The sequence below is a fragment of the Solanum verrucosum genome, unplaced genomic scaffold (assembly GCF_900185275.1).
Source record: "Solanum verrucosum unplaced genomic scaffold, falcon-dt-bn FXZP01000050.1, whole genome shotgun sequence".
Lineage (NCBI taxonomy): Eukaryota > Viridiplantae > Streptophyta > Magnoliopsida > Solanales > Solanaceae > Solanum > Solanum verrucosum.
The window spans coordinates 697,700-723,093 of NW_026020020.1; the positions used below are offsets into that span (position 1 = coordinate 697,700).

The 25,394-nt window shown below is 36.9% G+C and overlaps 1 protein-coding gene and 1 pseudogene across 1 annotated transcript in view; one reads left to right on the top strand and one right to left on the bottom strand.

Annotated features, from left to right (window-relative positions):
- The window catches only part of LOC125821047 (bZIP transcription factor 17-like), a 41,121-nt pseudogene extending 26,428 nt beyond the window's left edge, over positions 1 to 14,693 (top strand).
- LOC125821071 (tetraspanin-6) overlaps positions 1 to 25,394 on the bottom strand; it is a 1,176,838-nt gene that overhangs the window by 212,626 nt on the left and 938,818 nt on the right. The gene's annotated exons all lie outside the window — the stretch shown is intronic.

The following is a 25,394-nucleotide window of genomic DNA, read 5'->3' on the forward strand; positions in this document are numbered from 1 at the left end:
GGGTCAAGGAGCCAATAATAGTAGAGCTCAGTCTACAACTTCAGCAGCACCAACAAGTCACCCGACACAGCAGGGTAACTCATCTGGTATAGGTGGCAGACAACGCCAAAATAAGTTGTATGCTCTTCAGGCTTGCCAGGATCAAGAAGATTCTCCGGATATGGTCACTAATATGTTATGATCTGTCGTCAATCTAGATGTTTATGCTTTGTTAGATCCATGAACTACTCTTTCCTTTGTAACTCCTTATATAGCAGTCAAATTTGATGTTAGTCCATAAACTTTTTCAGAACCCTTCTCAGTCTCTACTCTAGTCGGTGATCCAGTTATAGCTAGACGGGTATACCAAAATTGTCCTGTCACAGTCTCCAACAAATTCACCTCAGCAGATCTTGTAGAGTTAGAGTGGTAGACTTCGATGTCATTCTAGGCATGGATTGGTTACATTCTTGTTATGCCTCAGTCGATTGTAGGACTAGGATTGTTCATTTTCTATTTCCAAATGAACTAATGTTAGAATGGAAGGGTAGTAGCTTAGCGCCTATGAGTCTATTCATTACTTACTTAAGGCCAGAAAAATTATCTCTAAGGGTTGTCTCTATCATCTAGTTCAGGTTATGGAGTCAAGTTCCTAAAACCGAACTCTTGAGTCAGTTCCAGTAGTTAATGAGTTCCAAAAGTGTTTCCAGAAGATCTTCCCGGAGTTCCTCCCGAAAGGGAAATCCACTTTGGAATTGATCTCCTTCTAGATACCCAGCCTATTTCTATTCCTCTTTGCAGGATGGCTCTAGTTGAACTTAAGGAATTGAAAGAGCAGTTGAAAGATCTTGGCTTCATTAGACCTAGTATTTCCCCATGGGGTGCACCAGTATTGTTCGTGAAGAAGAAATATGGTTATCTCAGGATGTGCATTAATTATAGACAGTTGAACAAGGTCACCATTAAGAATAAGTACCCTATCCCCAGGATTGATGACTTGTGTGACCAACTTTAGGGTGCTAGTTTGGGTTAAGGATTCAAGTTCTAAAACCCCAACTTTTGAGTCAGTTCTAGTAGTCAATGACTTCCTAGAAGTGTTTCCAACAGATCTTCCCGAAGTTTCTCCCGAAAGGGAAATCAACTTTGGAATTGATCTCCTTCTAGATACCTAGCCTATTTCTATTCCTCCTTACAGAATGGATCCAACTGAGCTTAAAGAATTGAAAGAGTAGTTGAAAGACCTTTTAGATAAGAGCTTCATTAGACCTAGTATTTCCCCATGGGGTGCACCAGTGTTGTTCGTAAAGAAGAAATATACTTCTCTCAGAATGTGCATTGACTATAGGCAGTTGAACAAAGTGACAATCAAGAATAAGTATCCCATCCCCATGATTGATGAATTGTTTGACCAACCTCAGGGTGCTAATCATTTCTCAAAGGTAGACCTTAGATCCTGTTATCATCAACTCAAGGTCAGAGGTAGTGACATCCCAAAAACAACTTTCAGAACTCGGTATGGTCATTATGAATTTGTAGTTATGTCGTTTGGACTAACCAATGCTCCTACAACTTTAATCAATTTGATGAACAGAGCATTCAAGCAATATTTGGACTTGTTCTTTATCGTCTTTATTGATGATATCCTCATTTACTCTTGGAATGAGGAAGAACATGTGAATCATTCGAGTGTTTTCCTGTAAACTCTCAACGATCTCTAGTTATTCATTAAGTTTAGCAAATGCGAGTTTTGGTTGCAATCAGTTGCTTTCCTTGGGCATATTCTGTCTAGCAAAGGGATTCAAGTGGATTCTCAGAAAATAGAAGCAGTGAAACAATGGCCCAGATCTACCTCTGTTACAAATATCAAAAGTTTCTTGGGTTTGGCTAGTTCTTAAACAAGGTTCATGGAATAATTTTCATCCATAGCCTCTCCATTGACTAAGTTAACTCAGAAAAAGGTTAAGTTTCAGTGGTCAGATGACTATGAGAAAAGCTTCGTAGAATTTAAAACTAGGTTGACTACAACTTTTGTTTTGACTCTACCAAAGGGTTCAGATGGTTATGTGATCTATTGTGATGCATCCAGAATCGACCTAGGTTGTGTGTTGATGCAGCGAGGTAAGGTCAGAACTTATGCTTCCAGATAGGTTAAGGTGTATGAGAAGAACTATCCAACTCATGACCTCGAGCTTGCAACAATGGTGTTTGCACTTAAGATTTGGAGACATTAAGTGTATGGAGTTCATGTAGATGTGTTCACAGACCATAAGAGCCTTCAGTATGTGTTCAGCTAGAAATAGTTGAATCTTCGCCAGCGAATATGTCTTGAGTTCCTCGAGGATTATGATATATGTGCACATTACCATCTGAGTAAGGTCAATCTAGTAGAAGATGCTCTTAGCAGACTATCTATGGGTAGTGTAGCACATGTTGAGAAAGAAAGACAAGAACTAGCGAAGGAGGTTCACAGGCTTGCTCGCTTTTGAGTTCGCCTTATGTGCATATCATGTGGTGGTGTAACAGTTTAGAATGGGTCAGAATCGTCATTGGTAGTAGAGGTTAAGGAAAAGCAATAAAGTGCTCGGATATTGCTTCAACGAAAGGGTGCAGTCTATCAACATAGACTTGAGGTTTTCTCCCAAAGGGGAGATGGAGTGCATCCCTATCAGGGTAGATTATGTGTTCCTAAGGTGGTGAGTTGAGGCAACAGATTCTTGCAGAAACCCATAATTCCAGATATTTTATTCATCCAAGCGCCACTAGGATGTATCGTGATATGCGAGAAGATTTTTGGTGGAATGGCATAAAGAGGGATATAGCAGATTTTGTGGCTAAGTGCCTAAATTGCCAGCAACTGAAGGTAGAACATCAGAAACCAGTAGGTATGACTCAATAGATCAACATTCCTACTTCAAAGTGGGAAGGGATCAACATGGACTTTATTTCAGGATTACCTCGAATCGGTGGAGGACTAAGCCAAGCTTTACATTAATGACATAGTCAGGTTGCATGGGGTACTTTTATCTATCATCTCAGATAGAGGTCCTCAGTTTACCTCTCATTTATGGAAGTTATTTCAGAATGGTCTTGGTACTGAGGTTAGTCTTAGCACAACATTTCATCGATAGACGGATGGTCAGGCAAAGCATACCATTCAGAGCTTAGAGGACATGTTAAGAGCTTGTGTGATAGATTTCAAGGGTAGTTGGGATGATTAACTCCCTCTTATAGAGTTCCCCTACAATAATAACTACCATTCCAGCATTTAGATGGCACCTTATGAGGCATTTTATGGGCGTAGATGTAGATCTCCAGTTTGTTGGTTTGAAGTAGGTGAAATAGCTTTGATAGGGCCAGATTAATTTCATTATGCTATGGAGAAAGTGAAACTCATTACATATAGACTTAACACTGCCCAGAGTCGCCATAAGTCTTATGTAGATGTAATGAGAAGGGAATTATAGTTCCAGGTTGATGATTGGGTTTTCGTGAATCCTGAAAGTGTCACCTATGAAAGTGGTGATGAGATTTGGCAAGAAATGGAAGCTCAGTTCTAGATATGTAGGCCCTTACAAGATCTTGAAGAGAGTTAGTAAAGTGGCTTATGAGTTAGAGTTGCCAGCAGAACTAGCGACAATGCATCCTATTTTTCACATTTCGTTGTTCAAGAAGTGTGTGGGTGATCCAACATCTATAGTACCTTTAGAAAGTGTGGCTGCGAAGGATAGTCTTACTTATGAGGATGTGTCAGTTGAGATTCTTGATCGATAGGTTAGAAGGTTGAGAAACAAAGAAGTCGCTTCAGTTAAGGTTTTGTGAAGGAGTCAGTCCGTAGAGGGAGCTACTTGGGAAGCAGAAGTAGTCATGAAGGCTAAGTATCCTTAACTCTTTTCTTTTGATTCCAATCCAGCTTGAGGTAACATTTCCTCTTCAGTTTTTCAGTCATTCATGCGCAGATTCAGTCTTAGTTTCATTTTCCTTCAGTTTGTACTTGCATTTTCAGCATATTTTCACCTTCTTGGAACTTAGTTAAGTCAAAAATCAATTTCTAGTGTTTAGTGGTAGGGTTTGCAGCTCCTTCCCACCATCTCCAGCTAGCTTAGTTTTCATTCGATGACGAATGTTTCTAAGGGGAAAATAACGTAACACCCTATATGCTAGAACTACCAAAATGCAGGATTCAGTAGTTGCAGGTGGCACCGACAGGCACCACCCACAGACCGTAGGGGACCCACGATCCGTTCTGCTGGTTTATGGTTCTCAACCTGCGACCCTCCCCAGAAACTCAGATAACAACTATTCTAAGGCATAACCCATGGTCGGATAGGTTGGATCGTGGATCAGTCCACGGACCGTCGATCCGTCTGTAGGTCAAGACCCTTAGGACCCTTCAAAACCTAGTATCTAAGGTCGATCGATGGACTGACAGGACAGATCCTGGATAGGTTAACGGACCGTCGATCCGTCCGTAGGTGGCTTTAGTAGATTCTATGTCAGGGGTCGTTTGGTCTTTTCCCCAATGCGTTGGACACCTAAACTACGTCGTTTAACCCCTAAACTACGTGGTTTTGGTCAATTTTAGCCTAGTAAACTAATTAGAACCTAACCTAATCAATTATTCACAAAAAAATCATAAAACTTAGAGCAAAATAAAAGAGAAAGTCAAGTAGCTCTAGTCCAAGAAGGCATCAGGTTTTCATCACTTTCAGCCCAAAAATCAAAAGATTTCTTCGTGGAATTCGTCACCAGGTATGTGGGATTTCACTAGTGGGTTCCTTTCCCCCATTAGGTCCCTAGTTTTCAGTCAGAATCTTGATTCCCTTAATATTATCTAGACCTAGAGTTTCTTGAATGTTAGAGATTTTTGGGTTTTAGCTATTAGAATGATCCAAATCAGATTATCATGATTTCAGTATCATTTTGTGTAGATTCTTTAATAAATTAAGAACCCTAGCTATGTAGTTCTTTTAGTTCATGAAATAGACATGCTAGGTTAGATATTTATGAAATAAATGTCTCAGATTTGAATGTTTCATTATCAGTATATTAATGCTGCATTTTTATTTAGCATGTTAGTATTTTGTGCTATCCAGTATTTCAGAAATTCAGTAATAAATTGTTAAATACATAATAAATTGGGAGAAGCTTAATACTGAGTGGACTAGGGTCATTCACCCAAAATTCCCAGAACTACATGCCCCGTAGGTTGTAAGTCCCATCTGTGGGCAGCATTTTGTGATCACGCCAGTCATCCCTCTATACCTCTGGCCGAGTATATTGGGTCCTCTCGATGGGGCGTATACATTGCATTCACCATTTAGCTCATGTAGTTTTATGTCGGTTATTACTAGTTCCCTTAGAATCAGACTCTATTGCATGGACCATGTTATCAGTTACAGTCAGATTTCAATTTCAGCATGTTATAAAATTGGTCATTGCATTCAGTTATTTCATGTTTAGTATTCTTAGTTTAGTATCATGCTTATCTCATTACGTTGCTCAGATATTATGCTTTCGTTCATTTATATGATTATTCAGCTTTATTCTATCTTGCATGGTTAGTACCTTTCAAGTACTGATGCATATTCTGTGGCACATCTTCTCGTGATGTAGGTTCAGGTTCTCAGCTTCCAAATCATGCATAGATCAGTTCCTAATCTTCAGTTCAACAGCATCAGTGGTGAGTCCTCATTCTTCAAAGACGATTGACATGATTATCTTTCCTTGCTTTTTAGTCTTTAGTTTTCAGTATTTGCTAGATTTAGTGGGGGCATGTCCTAGCACTTTTAGTCAGTTATAGGCAATTTTCAGACATAGACAGATTCAACTATAGTGTTAGAGTTTGACTTTTCAGTTGTATTCAAACTCTCAATTTTTTCATTTATTCAGATAGTATATGGGTATTTCCCCATCATTTCAGATTATTCATATGATTTAGCTTCTGGGAAGTATTTATTGATTCAGTTTGCTTTAGTAAGCTTATGATATGCTAGTAGAGTTAGCTTGGGGTCACTCGTGATCCTAAGTCCCATGTCCGCATCCAGAGGGTTGCCTCGAGGAGTGACAATACCCCTCATATTTTCAGGTAACTTTCCTTAATTGGACTGCCCGACTTCAAACAGGCATATCTCCCTCATACGAGAACAAAACTTAGCAAACTCGGTGTCGTTGGAAAGACAATTCGATGAACTTTCATTGGATATCTTATGGACCACTTAATTCATCTTGTACTGAAGGTTATGGTTATTTTAAGTTGACCCAAAACTTAGAAGAACGTAGGAATGACTTGAATGATTTCTCTTTAATTCTTTTTGGAACTCAAGGTGCTCTATCTAGTGACCTTAACACTTAAATTTTTTTTAATTCCTTGGAAAAATCTCACTCACTATGAAGAACGGTTCGAGTCTTAGTTCGAAATTTTTTCTTGGGTGTTACATATTCATAATCAAATAATGACAATGCCATGGAAAATCACTCATAAGGGTCAAGGAAACAAGAATGTAGTGCAATGTCATATAGAGTGATGCATGTTTGTTCTAATGATACACACCCGATGATTATCAAATTTTGACCCATGGGGGACTCACTAGGTCCATGCATCTGCCGAAAGCATTTCCCTTCGGCATCAATGAAACTATTCGGTATAGCCAGAAGCATTTCCCTTCGCATCAAATCAATCACCTAAACCATTTCCCCTTGGCATCAAATGAATCACCTAAACCATTTCCTTTCGGCATAAATATCAATCTGATTCTTATTATAGTTTTTCAGAACCAATGTAAAAAGACATGTTCACATGAATAGTGAGAAGATAACAAATTCTATATCAATACTCAATCAACACTTACACAATCATGACACATAATCAATACAGGGTCAATATAACCGTTCAAATCATTCATGACACATCATACATTAAAGTATCAACGAATTCCTTTTTACACAAGAATATCATCACTAGAATTCGATCAACATTGATCAATGGGCAAGAATTATGAAACCCTTTACCAATTCATCAAATTACTCTTAATCACACATTAATGCATACAAGGTTCAATACTCTTAATGAATAGTCAAAGAGGTCCACCTGCATTGAAAGAGAAAATAATCAACTCGGCACTTGAGCCTTCCTTCTACGATGAGTCTTCAAGTCCACACAAGCTAATCAATAAATAAATCAAAAAAGAAATCATGAACAAAAACACCCATAAAACTAATTTTACAAACCAGATCCAAATCGACCCAAAAAGTTATTCCAGGATAGGGTTAAATCTAAAATTTTGTGGAAAATCAAGGTACCCAATGATTTTGGAACTCATAAATGAAATCATAAAGAAAAACAAGTTGGAATTCTACTTAAAACCCTAATTTACCAAGAACGCAACTTCAAGAGAAAACCCCCAAAATTTGAATTTGAAAATAAGGATTTAGATATAAAAATCATGAAATCATAAGTGGGTAATGAAGGAATAGAGTTCAAATCACTTACCCAATAGTTTTAGCTTGAAAATTCTCTTTAGAACAACCCCCTAGAGCTTTCAACGTCCAACAATGGAGAAATGGGGGAAGAATTCACGTTTTGGGAAGTTTCATTAAATTGTCAGTCAATTAGTCTTCACGAACGTGGTTGCCTTACCACGATCGTAGAGACCACATGAACTAACCCTTTGTGAACACGGAGACCAATGTACGAACTCGAAGGTCTATACCTTGACCCTCCGTGAATGCAACCTAGACCCTATCAATGCGAGCGTCTACTACCCTAGACCTCCGCAAATGCAGAGACCAAACCACAATGCCCTTTGTGAATGTGGCCAAGCTCTGTGAACGCGAAGGAGATACCATCATCAAAATAGAAGAATTATCAAGACATAGAAATATTCACCCAAAGGGCACTTGATATTTGTTGGGAATATCGTGCATACAAACCATAGATAATACCCAACTAAACTCAATGTTTTAGATTAAATGGAACTATGTAAAATGGATTTGAGGTCTCCATGAACAAGAATTTATTAAAGGCGCAATAAACTAAAACCCAGAACTACTAACCTACCCTCGGAACCTCTAAATTCAACCAAGACCGCACCTAAGCCTAAAATCACCATCTGAATTCAACAGAATAATTGACGTCCATACTCTTAATGCTGATCAAAGTCAACTCTTGGTCAAAATACACTTAAACTTCCAACTCAATAGCTTAAATCTAAATAACTACTTTGAAACTAAAAACAACAATATTCTTAGACGACAGTCTACATAGTAGAGCTAATAAAATTGACAAAATTCTATTTCGAGACTTTGTAATGTCCTATTTCTTAAGAAATTACTTTTATGTGTGAAATGACCTTTTTTTTTCTTCCCCTAAACATTTCTTGCTTATTATGTGTTGTGGAAATGGTTAGTGTAGTGTCTGGTGCGATCAAGTAAGGTTTTGGTAGATTTGAGCCTTTTGAGTTGAGTTATATTGAAATGGTTGCCTTTGGTCATCATTTCGTGATTTTTGCGTTGGATGATGATTTTATCAGTTTCATTGAGTTCGAACTGTCGAGTTGGATCTAGTATAGTGGTTGGTTAGAGTCTTGATACCTTAGGTTGTAATTTATTTATTTAGGTAAAAAGTTGATTTTTTTTACCTAAATGGGTTCTGAGGGGGTACTTTGGGCTTAACAATCTTTTTTTTTTTTGAAATCTGATGATTCCACTGGTTCCAAAACATGTTTTATGATGAATTTGCATTATTGGTTCATGATTTTAGAGTTTCGGATGATTTTTGAGGGTCAAAAAAATGTTTTAAAGGTTGACGGTGCACACTTTTAGCGACAGAAAAATAGTCTTTTAGTGATGGAAAATGGGTTTTAGGAATGAAATCGCTGAGTTAAATATCTATTTGAACCCATTTCATATTTTTGACATTTTGGGATCTAAAAAGTCCTGAGGTGATGTTTGAGGTGTTTCTCTTTCATAATCATTGGGTACGTATTTCTAACCCTAGTTTTACTCTTTTCCCAAGAATATCTCTTTCATATATCATGATTTTTATTCACAAGTAGAGATTTGAAACCCCAAAGTAGAGAAATGAAAAATTCTTTATTTAAAGGTCAATTATGAATGAGATTTCATTGATTTTCGGGATTTAAGGTCCTTGTATTGCGGGTAAACTGATTCTTGCAAAGTTTTTACAAAAAATTCTCATTTTTAAAAACATTTCACATTTGGGTTTTGGAGTTTTTCCTCAAGTTGGAAAAATTGGTAATTTATTTATTTGGAACTCATTTTTTTTTGCTAGATTTTAATGGGTTATTCAACCCCAAATCCCTTTTGACTTGTAGAATATGTTTTTCAAATAAAATTATGATTTTATCCTTCCCGATTTCGTAGAGTTTTTTGGACTATTTTAAACTTAATTCCTAACCTTTTTTATTATTCCTTTATATTCTTGATTGATGAGGATCATTTCAAAGATTGTTTAATAGAAGAAAAGCTTCGATATAGTGGATCAGGTGATGTTTCGACCTATGAGGTAGGTTTGGCTTATCCTTCTTCTAGACTGGTTGGGTAATTGATTATTCTTATAAACTAGACTATGGTATGGAATAGTAGCATGGCATAGAGATGTTTGAAATTGTATACTTTATTGTTTCACTCGTGTTAAGGCTTATTTGTATTGTTTTGCCCGTGTGGGAGGCTTGTGTGAAATGCTTAGCCCATGTGGGGGCCTTATGTGATATTACTATTTGCATGGAGAACATGTAATTCATGAGATTACTGAAAGAGGGGTCTGAGATGATTATTCTAGAATATTTGACTTGAAATGCCCAAGTTAGGGGCTTGAACTTATTTTTTATCACATCTTAAAATGAAAGGAATGTTTCCAAATGGTAAAGGATTATTTCAAATGAGTTCTTCCATTATTTTGTCTTATGATGGTGTGTATCATGATTTATTAAGTTGGGAACTTTTGACTCTTTTAGACCGATGTTGAATAGGTGATGCCTTTGTGTTGTATTCAAACACCTCGGAAGTTGAAAAGTAAAAAAAAAATAAAAAAAAAATGCATGTTTAATGAGTCCAACCTACGGGCCATAAGAAGGGAGTTGTAGACCTCGAGCTGTGTTTTTGGAAAATTAGGTTTCTAAAGTTGACCTATGGATTAGAAGGACGAACCGTAGGAGTTTTGACGGATAGTAGAAAGGTCCCGTATATGTGTTCCAGACATGGTGAAATTTTGGAGTTAAAGTTGAGTTCTACAGACCAGAGAAAGCCATACGGGCCGTAAAAAGGTCGTGCCAAATTTGGATGATGTTTATGGGTTCCATTATTTGGTCTACAATTGACTAGTACAGATAGTAGGTCATAACTGTAAGATCAATCTGACAGTTATTTTAAGGGTATTTTCCTACACTTATGATTCCTATACTATATAATTTTACCTCAAAAAGATTTAGCACAAGAACTCTCTTCAAAATCGCCTCCTGAGGTTTTGCCAAGCTCAAAAATGGAAAATCTGGCTTAAATCCAAAAGTTTTAGACCAAAACTCCTCTTTGATGTCACAAAGGTGAACTACACAAATACTGGGGTCTCACTTTTGCAAAGCAGGCTCTGCTTAAGTGATCATCGCTAAAGCGGGCACTGGTCTGCTTAAGCGAACCCCGCCCAAATAGCCATTCTATCTTTTGTGAGCCGGACTTCGCTTCCGCAAACGTGAGGACTGCAGAAGCAGAAACATCAGCCAATAAAAAAATCATCGAAAGGACCCTCAGTATTAGTTTGGAAACATCTACACATAAACCATATATGTAATTTTACTATACTCGACATTCCAGACTCAATGGAACCGTCAATTATGAATCTGAGGTTTCCTTGACTCGACATTCATGAAAGTCACAAAAAACTAACATAATATCTAAAAGGTAAAAAGAAGATTGGGACCCCTGAAAAATTAACCAACACCTCACCTAGACATGAAATCATCCTCCGAAACCAACAAAACTATTGGAATTTTGATTCGAGCATTCGAGCCCCAAATGTCGACCAAAATCAGGCCAAAGCTAAGTTTACACAATTTTCCAACAAATGTCCTCAAATCCTCAAACAAACTATGAATTTGAAATCGACAACTCTCATAGACCAGATTCCACATTCTAGGATGGATGGAATCAATGAAATTCCATACTGACACTCAAAACTCCAAAAACACCCAAAACCACTTTTTAACAACTTTAGCCTTTCAAATTCAAAACATATAAAATTCACAACTTATAACCAAAGTTCAAAACCAATTCTCAAAACTCAATTAGAAACAACTCGGGGTCAATATCCGGAGGGGAAAATCAGTAAATTTACAAAACTTTCCAAAAATGACCAACCGAGTCATTAGTACCGATATACTGGTGAGTAGGATGGTTCTATCTTGGAAGGATATATTCCATTAACCTCGGGTATTTGAGGGGAATAATTTCCTTAAGGACACATAGTGCATTCAATAGACTCGTTTTCTTTTTTGAGAAAACTATTATGGATATTATTTCTAATCTGTTTCAGGTTCTATTTTCTTTACTAGTTTTAAGTTTCTAGTTTTTAAAATACTCTTTAAAATTTGTTAAGTTATTGTTCCATGTATCTTAGCAATATGGGTTGAACAATATATTATTCCTTTCATAGCATCACCCCTCAAAGTTGACTGCCTATTTTTATTTTCTTGAGTATTATTAGATCATTTTAGAGACTCTTCATCACAAAATCAATTATCATATGATGTCATATACCATTAACTACAATATATAACTGTTTTACTAGATCGATAAGAATACATTCTATATAAGGACATGAAATTTTTTGTCCATCCTATTTTTCAGAAAATGTATGATCTGTAAAATCTTCTATTCCGTTCAAGTATTCTTTATTGAGTCAGTCAAAAGACATTCATGTTTTATTTCTAGAATTGTCCATGATGATTAAGAGATTCTTTTTATTTATACAATTAATGTAGTAGTTGATATGTTAATAAGAAAACAAGAAAATTTTTTTAGTCATAATTAGATTTTAGCTAACATATCAATTCTATTTATATGTAATTTCACATTTCAAAGATATCAGTTTATCAATTAAATTGTGCGTTAAATTTGGCTGAATAAAGATTACCAATCCACTAGAAAGTTACAAAATTTTGATGAATAACTATATGGGACCATTATGATCATGCACTTCTTGCTTATTTGTTAGACTAGTGCTCTTGATTTAAAAGCAGTCAAATAGGCATACATCCTTAACTAGAAAGATTCACTTTTAAAAGATATACTAGTCATTGAACTCTATATGACCTTCTAAGTGTGAAATAAAGAGGCATAGAGAAAACAAATAGAATCAAATATTCTTGGATCAAATATTTACACCCTTTACTTCAATGAAAACTATCAATTTTTTCTAAGGTTTAATCATTTATGAGAGCATTATTGTATTCATGCATGGTCTTATTGGTAAAATAAACACTACCAAATAATGAAACAATCTTACAAAATTATTTCAAAACTTTAAGAATCTGAATTTTTATTTCTTAAATATGATATCTACAAAATCTAGTGGATCAATCTGAACAATATACAAAAATAAAACTATAAAGAAAAATTAACTCTCAGTTTATCTCTATTCCTACCTTGTCTCTCTCGAAGTCTCTGATTTATTGCTAAAAAATCTTGATATGGCCGATCCACCACCGACGAAAGAAGCGAGCTTCACCAGGGAGTTCGACATTCCTGTAGTTCCACCACTTATTTTCGCCCTACATATGACCACAACATATCAAGAAAATGTCGAAGATTTCACTATGGAATTTCAAAATGTTAATTTCATGATCGATGACATTGTTCTTGACGAATCATTCAATGATATTTTTCCAAACACTACCAATGATGATGCGTTTCAAAACCCTAGTTGTCTGCCAAACTATTTTGGGTCGGAGTCGGGTTTAAAATCGAGTCAGATGAACCCAAATAGCTTTGGTCAACCTAAGAGTCAACAGATTAGGAGTTTTGATGATGCTGGGGAACAATCAAATCGACCTCAGAATATTGTTTCGGGGAAGCTCTGGGTTCAAACAAACCAGTATATTTTTCTCTAAATTTAGAAAATAATTAAGTAAAGGTGGAGTTGTAAAATAGAAACTCAAATTAGAGGGTGTCAATTCTAAAATAAGTTACTATAGCTATTTGTTGAAAAAGAGAAGTGAAGATTCGAATAATGTAAGAAAACACCAAAAATCCACTCTATTTTCCTTGAGAGATAATGTTAATAATGATGAGGACAAAGAGAAGATGGCTAGAAAAATTAGGAACAAGGAAATTGCTCATTTTTCAAGGAAAAAAAAAAAACATTATGTTGAGGAGTTAGAGGATAAATTTAGAATACTTCATTCAACAATTCAACACTTGTATGCAAAGTTATCCTATGAAATGGAAGAAAATGCAACTCTAAAGACACAGCTTGGAGGTATGGTGTACCTTCTCTAGTTTCGGCACCCCCCTTATCCCTATCCTCCTTCATGGATGTCATATACATCACCTTATATGATGAAGCGACAAGTATCTCAAGTGCCATTGGTTCTGATTCCAAAGTTGAAATCACAGGCACTAGCGCCAGCAACAAAAAGTAGCAAGAAAGTGGAGAAAAAAAAAAGTGAGGTGAAAACAAAGAAGGTTGCTAGTGTTAGCTTCCTTGGTGTGTTGTTCTTCATTCTTCTCTTTGGTGGGTTGGTTCCTTTATTGAAAGTGAGATATGGAGGTGTGTGGGAATCATTTATGAGTGGAGAGTCTTTTGTGAGTGGATTTAATGAAAAACATCGTGGAAGAGTTTTGACTATTGATGGGCATGTGAATGGGACTTGTTATTTTGGGAAATACGGAGGAAAAGATGATAGCTTGCATTGTGGCCAAGGAGGTCAAGGTGAAAGCAATCAGCAAAATAGCAATAAGGTTGTAGATGAGTTTGTTTATGTGGGCAATGGTAGTGATCCTCCAGCAGCCTCTTTGTATGTCCCAAGAAATGATAAACTTGTTAAGATTGACGGGAACTTGGTTATTCAGTCTGTATTGGCAAGTTAGAAAGTCATAGCATCTTATGGAAGTGCTGATAAGAAAAATAGAGAACCAGGCCTCGCAGTTCCTGAAGATTTAACCCCATCTATCCCAGGAATCCATCCTCGCCTTTATCGAAGTAATGCAGTGGGATAAAGGGTTCTTAGATCTGAGAAGAAAGAGAATGTAAAGGCAACTATGCAATAGTGATACCTTGAAGGTGTTGCTGGTATGTGTTGTTCTATCTAGACTGACTATCAATTCTTATCTTTGTGATATGATTGAGCATTTTAAGGATTGCATATCATTTAAATTCATGTTTTTTTTTCTTTTTCCATTTTTTTAGTTCAAATCTTCTATTCTTGATAGAAACAAATTCCTCTAGCTATTACACCCGAAACAACTTTCAACGAAGGCAAATCTAGTTACTCTTTCAAGTGTTTGATTTAAGAATTTAGGCATTTTTAATTGCTTTAAGTCCCTTAATTCTTTATATTACATCATTATATCCTCTTCATAGTATATTTTCTATGCAAATTTGTTGTTTGGAGAAGCCTTTTTCTTTCCAGTATTTTAATTCATTTTTTGTGTTCAGTTGGGCAGGGCCTTTGTTGAATTCAGACATGTGTACAGAAGTGTAACGTCTCGCAAATTGAAAGAACTAGAATTAGAAAGAGTGATTTTCAGAAATAATAAAAATCTGGAAAATTGGTCAAGTCAAGTTAAGTTAGAGTTTTTAGTCAACTTCAAACAGACATAAATCCTAGATCATGATGAGTTAGGTGTACTTTCAGGTATGGTTGGAAATATCTTGTATTAATCTTTCTAATGCCACCGAGTTTGCGTGATTCCAAATTTGTACGAGTGAGATGTGTCCTTTGGAAGTTGGGCTATTCAAATTAGGAAATGTCCAATCTGGATTTTTAAGGGGTGTTTTGGTCTTTTCCATACCCTATTATTTTAATTTGTTTTTGATGAATTAATTAAGGGTCAAAACTGAATTGGTTCAGTTTAGGCAATTGGAGATTTACGCTAGGGTTTTTGGACAAAGAACGCAAGAGGAGAAAAAAGGAGAAAGATCAACGTTCGTCAATCTTGAAGGTTTAGCTTGTGGATTTTGACAAGGGTTGATCCCTAAAGAGTTATGTGAGTTTTTCATAACATTGGGTTCATTAACCCATGCACCAATCACGTTTATTTAAGTGAAGTTTGTTCTAGAAACTTGAAAGTTGATGAATCTAGAATGTTGTTCTTGAAATTGACCTTCGTTCTTGAGTTAGGTTGAGATTGAGGAGTTCCTTGAGGTTAAAATGTTGTTTCCTTGAGTTGTTTGAGTTAGATTCGTGTGTATACATACTGGGTATCTGAATCTAAAGAGAACTTTAGAATAGTAGTTGAGTTTAGGCGAATCGGGGCTGGAAAACGAAGAAGGAAAAAGTCAAACAAGGAACAGGTAGCAGGTCCACGACGTGGACCTGTTCCTCAGATTTGACAAAATTATTTTCGCGTGGCGGAGCAGTCACGGACCGTTCTGTCTCAAAACTATTTTCGCAATCAAAATTTAAATATACCTTCGCGTCGCGGACCCATCCTCAAACAATGATTTTTTTTTATCTTTTCTCATGTTTAGCTATCTAAAATCATTCCTAAACATCATGAGATCTATCACAAATCACAATCCTTGAATCCATAATTCAATTTAAGGAAAGCTAAGAGTCAAGTCAAGAGAAGTTAAGAGTCAAGTCAAGATAAGTCAAGAGTTAAGTTAAGAGAAGTTTAGAAAGTTTCCAAAAGTCTGTTACAAATGTCTCAACTTTGTTTTAAGACTTGAGTTTTGAGTTTAGTAAAGAGTAAACTTTGAAGTGCATTTCATCAAAAGAGTATATCAGGACTATGTATTCCCAAACAGTAAATGTTTCCATATTTAAACAAGAAAGGAAGCTGATATTTCCAAAAGAGTCTTTAAGCTAGTTTTTAGTAAAGAGTAATTATAAAGTTCGTTCTTCTAAGATTATTCGGGAACTAAGTATTCCCAAGAATTAAAATGTTTTCACATTTGAGCAAGAAAGGAAACTGAGATTTCCTAGAGAGCTTTTAAGCTATGTTTTTGAGTAATTGTCTCAAACCAAAGAAAAAGTTTTGTTTTTACAAACATACGAGCTAAAGTATATTTTGGGAGTAGTATTGAGCACCGATATGGGGACGATCTTGAGTTTAGATAAATCACGTCTTCGTAAACCATGTAGTCATCATGGGTAATAAAGGATCATACTTTTTAGATGACTCATTTATATGCTTTTAACATAGACTAGTTGATCCACTCAATTAATCTGGTTGAGTCCTTAGAGTCAGTTGGTGAGCCTCCTAGCTTTCCAGAGGATCCTTTTTATTGCTTTAAGTATTTTAGTTCATTAGGATGTCGTGGGTCATGTACCGACATCCATCTAAGTTGTTTAGAGGCTTCATAGACAGAGTTAGTGATGTTGGTTCGTGAGTCTTTACTTTTCCTTTTTCAGTTAAGTTGAGACTTGAGTTGTCACTTTGGCAGTGGATGTTATTACAATACATTCTAAGCTATTATTTTGACCAGTTCAGTTTACTTGTTTTAAAAGTATTTATCTTGAGTAGAGTCTTCCGCTGAGTAAGTAAGCCCAACCAAGGGTTCGCTTGGGGCCAACAAAGGTTCTCGAGTGCCGGCCACATCCAGGGTGTAGGCTCGGGGCATGCCAAACTTGGTATCAGAGTACAGAGTTCAAGAATCCTAGGGACTCGATGAGGCCATGTGTATTGAGTCCTAGTTATCGGTGTGAATTGCGCCACATCTATAATTAGGAGGCTACAACGCTTAGGAAAATTTCTCACTTCTTTGACACTCATTTCGTACGTTAGAGTTTTATCTCTAAAAAGTTTCTTTCTAGCTCATGCTTGCGCGTAATTGATTGTGAGTTGGACTATTTTGAGAGTGCTTTCATGGGGCATTTCTTTCCCATGAGCTAATAGAAGCAAGTAGATGGTTACCGACATGAGGGACATGATGAGTTTATTCGTTGTTGGGTTGCCTCGTCTGTTAGATAAGGAAAGTAAGGCAGCTATGCTAATAGGTGACATGGGCATAGCAAGGCTAATGATCCATGTGCAATAAGTTGAGAAGAACCAGCTGAAGAATAGAGAAGAGTTTGAGAATAAGAGGGCTAAGACATCAGGAAATGAATTCATGCAGCAAAAAAGTAATGCGAACCGGTCTTCTTTCCAACATAAGTAGAAAAAACCTGCTTCATCATCTGCTATTGCACCTACACCAAGGAACAAATGTGAGTACAATAGTCAGAATTTCAGAACTTCAGAGAGATTTCAAAGAGAGCTTTTAAGCTAACTTTTTGAGTAATTATCTCAAACTAAAGAAAGAGTTTTGTTTTTACAAACATATGAGCTAAAGTATATTTTGGGAGTAGTATTGAGCACCGATATGGGGACCAACTTGAGTTCAAATAACTCACGTCTCCATAAACCATGTAGCCATCATGTGTAGTAAATGATCATACTTTTTAGATGACTCCTTAAGACGCTTTTAACTAGCACAACATAACAGAATATTCATACGGTATTTTTGGAATTGTAAATGCAATACCTATTTTGGCTATAGTATTTAGTAAGCCGAGCAGCAGGCAAGAACGCGACAAACAACATGTGTACATCACAACAAATTGCAATCTACGCTGCCTTGTTTAGTAAACTACTACGTCGCTTCGAGAATGTGACTTGACTTTTCATGATTTCTTCTATTTTCTTCACCTCTATTTTTCTATCCATCTTGAGGATCTTTCAAGGGATTTTTTCTCCCCCTTCAAAGGAATAATAACTTAGAGTGTTGTGTGAACTATATAAACAATGCAATGACCGGAAGATAATATAATGCAAAAAAAGCTATAAGGGTCAAATAAGAAATAAATAAAAAGTTGGTCAACCTCATCCAAACATGGTTGTGTGACTTTGTTGGTCAACCTCATCCACACATGGTCATGTGACTTTGTTATTAAATGCTAAATTATCATGATGAATTTGAGATTTAGATAATATTATTTAAGTTTACGCGCTTTGCACGTGTATATCAGATTAATTAATAGTATATATATATATATATAAATATATATATACATATATTCATTATTCTATACTACCTTTAAAACATCTACTTCCTAACATAAATGTTAAATTACTATATTACCCGAACATAAAACACCTCATTTAATATATCTTTTCAACCACATGTTCATACTACCCTTGTTGTCTTTAAATAGAGGAACTTCTTCTATACTACCTTTAAAACATATACTCCCTAACTTGAATGTTAAATTACTATATTACCCCAACTTAAAACACCTCATTTAATATATATATTTTCAACCACATGTTCACACTACCCTTGTTGTCTTTAAATAGAAGGGTTCCCTCACATTTTAAAATTATGAATTCCTCCTTCTTCTTCTTCCTCCAGAAGCAAGGAGGCTCACCAAACAACTCTAGAACTATGAATGGTATCAACGAATCGCCTGTTGATGACCCTGATCTCATGTATTTGCATTACAAAATATGCAGGATAAAATGATATTAGTACATGGAATGTACGCGCATGCAAGGGGATACCTAAAACAAAACATAAGATTGAACTGGAACTGAAGAGCAACTTATCTTGTCTCAACTCAACTCAACCTCAAGGATAATCAAACTTACTCAACTTAGCTCAATATAAAGCAATAGTAAAAATGTATTAAAGATTTTAAAAACAGCAGATAACAACCCAATGTATAAGGAAATACAATATAACTTAGTTTGTATGTAAGAATACAAAATAACTCTGTTTGTATATAAAAATAAAAAATAACTCTGTGTGTATATAAAACTACAAAATAACTCTGTCTAGAAAATTCTCTAACTGACAAGCATTACTATGAGTTATATGATAATACAACATCTTGCCTACGCTGCCAGAACTGTGCTATACTTTGTTGGGGGTATAGGGCTACTCACTAAGTGGATCCACTAGTCTATGATTAAAAAGCAATTAAGAATCATCTAAAAAGTATGACCCTTTCTACCCATGTTGGCTACATGGTTTATGATGATTCTGAGTTATGTGAACTCGACCCTGTATCGGTGCTAAATAGTACTCCCAAAATATAACTTAGCTCATATGTTTAAAAACACAAATCTTCCTCTGGCTTGAGATTATTACTAAAAATATTTCTCTTAAATATGTAGTATTCAAAACTGCTCATGAACTATTTTGGAAATTGGTGTTTCCTCTCATCTTAAATGTAAAATAATATTTACTCTCGGGAATACTTAGTTCGTGTATATTCTGTTTTATAAATGAAATTTAAATCTCCTAATTCTCAAACTCAAGTACTCAAGTCTTTGGTGGGATAAGATATGTTTCCACACGCTTAGTTCTTGGGTCACGCCACATATGGTTGACAAACTTTTGAGTAAAAAAAAAAACTAAGTGTGTTGAGATGATAATTTTTTTTGTTGATTGATTGTTTAATATTCGAGCTTAGGACTCTTATAATTTAATATCCAATCTATTTTCTTGTCAGAATAATCCACTCTTGAATTTGTATAACCAACAATCACATGACAAATATTGGTTAAAACAATAAATTTATACCAATATTTGATTTCACTCAAGTATCTCCACATAAAAGTCACATTAACAAAAATATTATCTCATGTATAGTTGTAACACCTTAGAATAAAGAAAGGGTAGAAAAGAGGCTGGTAGGGAACTCACAAGGAAAGAGCTGGACCATGGAACCCTTCACAGAGCCTTAGTCGAGTCGTGAAGGGGACCACAGTCAGTGAAAAGACTTTGTGGTAACTTCCCCCAAAACTGCCTCATAGGAGTCCCTTCTATATAGGACTAGACGTCCCGTGGAGAGGATGACGACTTGTGGTGGGACTCGTGAAGACCTCCCATAAACTGCCAAGTCCAGTGTCCCTCCTACAAAGGTCTAGACGGCCCGTGAGGAGGTTGACAAGCCGTGGTTGGGGTCGTCAAGTGACCTACCAGGAAAGGATACCTTCTCGTGGCCTAAAATACCTCGGAAACCAGACTTAGAAAATTCAGTAGAAAAACACCTGATCCAGTGAACCACGGTCGGGTTCATGGACTCTAAGAGGGACCATAGTCCGTTGACCTGCCTGTGGACTCAGCCCCTTCCCAGCAGAGGTAGACCACATAGACCTTCACGGGCCATGGACCACCTCACGAGCCGTATTGGGACTCATGGGTACCAGGCAGAGTCTACCAGGCCCAGACGTCAGACCACAAGATCCTACACAACGGATCGTGGTGGCTCCTGTGGAGGGTGTCTCAGAAACCAGCATCTACTGGACCAAGGACCACGACCGGCTTGACGGTCTATGGTCCCTTTGACGGTCCGTCAGAGGGGCCCATGGTTAGCTTGTCAGGTTTTTAAGTAGGGTCATTTTGGTCTTTTCCCTATGTGTTGGACCCCTAAACTACGTAGTTTTGGTCAGTTTTATCCTCGTAGCTTAATTAGAACTTACCCAAATCAATCATTCACTAAAATCAAGTGAAACTTAGCACAAAATAGAGAGAAAAGTTGAGCAGGCCTTCAGGAAATTGCAGCAAGGTTTTCATCAGTTCCAGCCCCAAAATCAAAAGATTTCTACGTGAATTTCGTCACCATGTATGTGGGATTTCACTAGTGGGTTCCTTTAACCCATTAGGTCCCTAGAATTCAGTCAGATTCTTGATTCCCTCCATATTATCTAACCTAGGGTTTCTAGAATATCAACAAATTACTATGATTAAATTATTTTTTAATGTCCTAATTAGATTATTATGTCTTAGTATTGTTTTTACGTAGATTCTTGCATAAACTCAGAACCATAGTTATGTATTTCTTTAAGTTCATGAATTACATTAGCTAGGACAAATAAACAAATATACATGCCTCAGTTTTCGAATGTTCCATTATTAGAAATAAATGTTGCATTTTCAGATTTGCATGTCAGATTATTCAGCTGTTCTGTTTACTTCAGTTATGTTATAAAGTTGTGAGTAGCCTTTATACCGAGTTGGACTAGGGTCAGTCATCCTCATAGTCCTAGAACTATGTGCTCCCGTAGGTTAAGTCCCCTCTGTTGGGCATCAATTTTAGTGATCATGCAGTCATGCCTCTATACCTCTGGCAGAGTATATTGGGTCCTCTCGATGGGGCGTATACTTCGGACTCCATATTTAGCTCATGTGGAATTATGGCGGTTATCAGTAGCTCCCACCGTCAGATTCTAGTGTATTGACCAGGTTATTCAGTAATCAGATTCAACATGTCATAAACTTGGTCATTACATTAAGTTAGTTCATGTTCAATATTTTCAGTATAGTATCATGCTCATATTTTATCATTGCTCAGTTATATGCTTTGTTCAGTTATGTATATTGTTCAACTTTATTCTCTCTTGCATGCTCAGTACCTTTCAAGTACTGACACATACTCTGCGCTACATCTTCTCGTGATGCAGATCACACATAGATCGGTTCCCAATCTCCAGTTGAGCAGCATTAGTGGTGAGTCCTAATTCTTCGAGGACAATTGACATGATTATCTTTCTACTTTCAGTCTTTTGTTTCAGTTTTGCTAGATTTAGCTGGGGCATGTCCCTACATCTCTAGTCAGTTACAGGCTTTATTTCAGACATAATTAGATTCAGTGTTAGCTTTGGAGTTTGATATTTCAGTTGCATTAAACTCACATATTATTTATTCAGATAGTAATGAGTATTTTCCATCATTTCAGTTTTTATGATGTTTTAAGCTTCCGCACAGTACTTTCTTAATTCAGTTATCTTTAAGTATGCTTATGATATGCCAACAGGGTTAGCTTGGGGTCACTCGTGATCCTAGGTTCCGTGTTTACGTCCAGGGGTTAGCCTCGAGGTGTGACAAACTTGGTGTCAGAGCACTATGTTTAAGTGTCCTAGGATGTTTGTAAAGCCGTACTAAGTAGAGTCCTTTTCATGGGTGTGAAGTGCACCACATCTAATGAGATGGAGGCCACAAAGAGTTTTAGGAAAACTTCACTTTCTTGATATTCATATCGTGCGTTGGTATGATCTTTCTTTATAATTTATCGTTATGCGCTTTCAGATCATGACTCCTCGTAGAGCTTACACAAAAAATGTGAAGGCCCGCAACGCTAACGCCGCTCCTTTAGTGTCAGATCAGGAAGTTTCAAATTCAAAGTTTTGGAATGTTATTCAATTTTTGGCTCATAGTGTGGCAAACCAGAAAAATTAGCAGGTCCAGTTCTTGCTAACACCAATGTTGGGTCAGCTGCAGCTAGAGTTGGGGATTTTGTTAGAATGAATCCACCTGAGTTCTTAGGGTCGCAGGTTGGTGAGGATCCCTAGAGCTTCATTGATGAGGTCAAGAAAATCTTTGGGCTGAGCAAGTGACTAGAAATGATAGGGTAGAGTTAGTGTCTTATCAACTTAATGATTTAGCTCACATCTAGTTTACTCAATGGAAAGAAAACAGGGGTGTGAATACAATTCCTATCACTTAGGAGTGTTTTAATGAGATTTTTCTAGACATGTTCTTCCCAAGAGAGTTGAGGGAGGCAAAAGCTCAGGAGTTCATGAATTTGAGACAAGGTAGCATGTCAGTCCAAGAGTACAGACTCAAGTTCACCAAACTCTCTAGGTATGATCCTTACACGGTTGCTGATTCCAGGGATCAAATGAACAAGTTTATGTATGGGGTATTTGACTTAGTGAAAACGGAGTGTAGAAATGCTATGTTACTGGAGGATATGAACATCTCTAGGATCATGACTCATGCTCAGCAGGTTGAGGGAGATAAGCTTAGGGAACAGGCTAAGGAGAACAAAAAGGCTAGGACATGCAACTATGAGTATTCTCAACAGAAATGGGGTGGTGGAAATAGCTCCCAATTTCAGCAAAAATCTTCAGTTCACGTTTATTAGCAAATGTTCCATCTTCCAAGTTTCGACAGGATAAAAAAAGTAGGGCATCAGGCTTTGTCTCAAGGGAGGTTTCAGGCACCAGAACTTACCCAACTTGCTCAAAGTGTGGTAAGAACCATTCGGGTGAGTGTCTTGCAGGAAAGGATGGATGTTTTGGGTGTGGTCAATATCGTCACAGGTTGCGAGATTGTCCTTCTTTTAAATAGGGTCAATGAGGCAATAATGGTAAGACTCAATCTACAACTTCAGCACCACCAGCAGGTTTCCCGACTCAGCAGGGTAACACATCTGGTACAGGTGGTGGTCAACGCCAAAATAGGTTGTATGCTCTCCAGGCTCGCTAGGATTAGGAAGATTCTCCTGATGTGGTCACTGGTCCATTACGAGTCTTTAACTTAGATGTTTATGCTTTGTTAGATCCAGGGGATACTCTTTCCTTTGTAACTCCATATATAGCAGTCAACTTCGATGTCAGTCCAAAAACTCTTTCAGAACCCTTCTCAGTTTCTACTCCAGTTGGTGACCCAGTTATAGCTAGACGGGTATACAAAAATTTCCCTGCACAGTCTGTCAGAAAGTCACCTCAACAGATCTTGTAGAGTTAGAAATGGTAGACTTTGATGTCATTCTAGGCATGGATTGGTTACATTCCTGTTATGCCTCAGTAGATTGTAGAACTAGGATCATTCGTTTTTAGTTTCCAGATGAACCAATCTTAGAATGGATGGGTAGTACCTTAATGCCTATGGGTCGATTCATTTCTTACCTTAAGGCCAGAAAGATTATTTCTAAGGGTTGTCTCTATCATCTAGTTCGGGTTAAGGATTCAAGCTTTGAAACCCCAACTCTTGAGTTAGTTCCAGTAGTTAATGAGTTTCCATAAGTGTTTCCCGAAGATCTTCTCGGAGTTCCTCCTAAAAAGGAAATCGACTTTAGAATTGATATCCTTCCAGATACCCAACCTATTTCTCTTTCTTTTTATAGATTTACTCTAACTAAGCTTAAATAATTGAAGGAGCAGTTGAAAGACCTTCTAGATAAGGGCTTCATCAGACCTAGTATTACCTTATGTGGTGCACCAGTGTTGTTCGTGAAAAAGAAAGATGGTTCTCCCAAGATGTGCATTGACTATCGACAGTTGAACAAAATCACAATCAAGAATAAGTACTCTATCCCCATGATTGATGACTTGTTCGACCAACTTTAGGATGTTAGTCATTTCTCAAAGATAGACTTCAGATTTGGTTATCATCAACTCAAAGTCAGAGATAGTGACATTCTAAAAACAACTTTCAGAACTTGGTATGGTCATTATGAATTTGTAGTTATGTCGTTTGGACTAACCAATGCTCCTGCAACTTTCATGGATTTGATGAACAGGGGGTTCAAACAGTATTTGGACTTGTTCGTTATCGTCTTTATTGATGATATCCTCATATACTCTAAGAATAAGGAAGAATATGCGATTCATTTGAGGGTTGTCCTGCAAACCCTCAAAGATCGCCAGTTATTCACTAAGTTTAGCAAGTGTGAGTTTTGGTTACAATCTGTTGCTTTCCTTGGGCATATTGTGTCTAGCAAAGGGATCCGAGTGGATTCTCTGAAACTAGAAGCAGTAAAACAATGGCCCAGACCTACCTTTTCTGCAAATATAAGAAGTTTCTTAGGTTTAGCGGGTTATTACCAAAGGTTCGTGGAAGGATTTTCATCCATAGCTTCTCCATTGACTAAGTTGACTCAGAAAAAGGTCAAGTTTCAGTGATCAGTTAAGTGTGAGAAGAGCTTCGCAAAACTAAAAACTAGGTTGACTACAACTCCTGTCTTGACTCTACTAGAGAGTTCAGACGGTTATGTGATCTATTGTGATGCATCCAGAGTCGGCCTAGGTTGTGTGTTGATGCAATGAGGTAAGGTTATAACATATGCTTCTAGACAACTTAAGGTGCATGAGAAGAGTTATCGCCTATCTGACTCATGACCTCGAGCTTACAATAGTGGTGTTCACACTCAAGATTTGAAGACATTACTTGTATGGTGGTCACGTAGATATGTTCACAGACCATAAGATTATTCAGTATGTGTTTGCCCAGAAAGAGTTGAATCTTCCCCAGAGGAGATGACTTGAGTTTCTCAAGGACTATGATATAAACGTGCTTTCCATCCTGGTAAGGCCAATGTAGTGGGAGACGCTCTTAGCAGACTATCTATGGGTAGCGTAAAACATGTTGAGGAAGAAAGGAAGGAATTAGTGAAGGATGTTCACCGGCTTGCTCGCTTAGGAGTTTGCCTCATGAGCATATCAGATGATGGTGTCACAATTCAGAATTG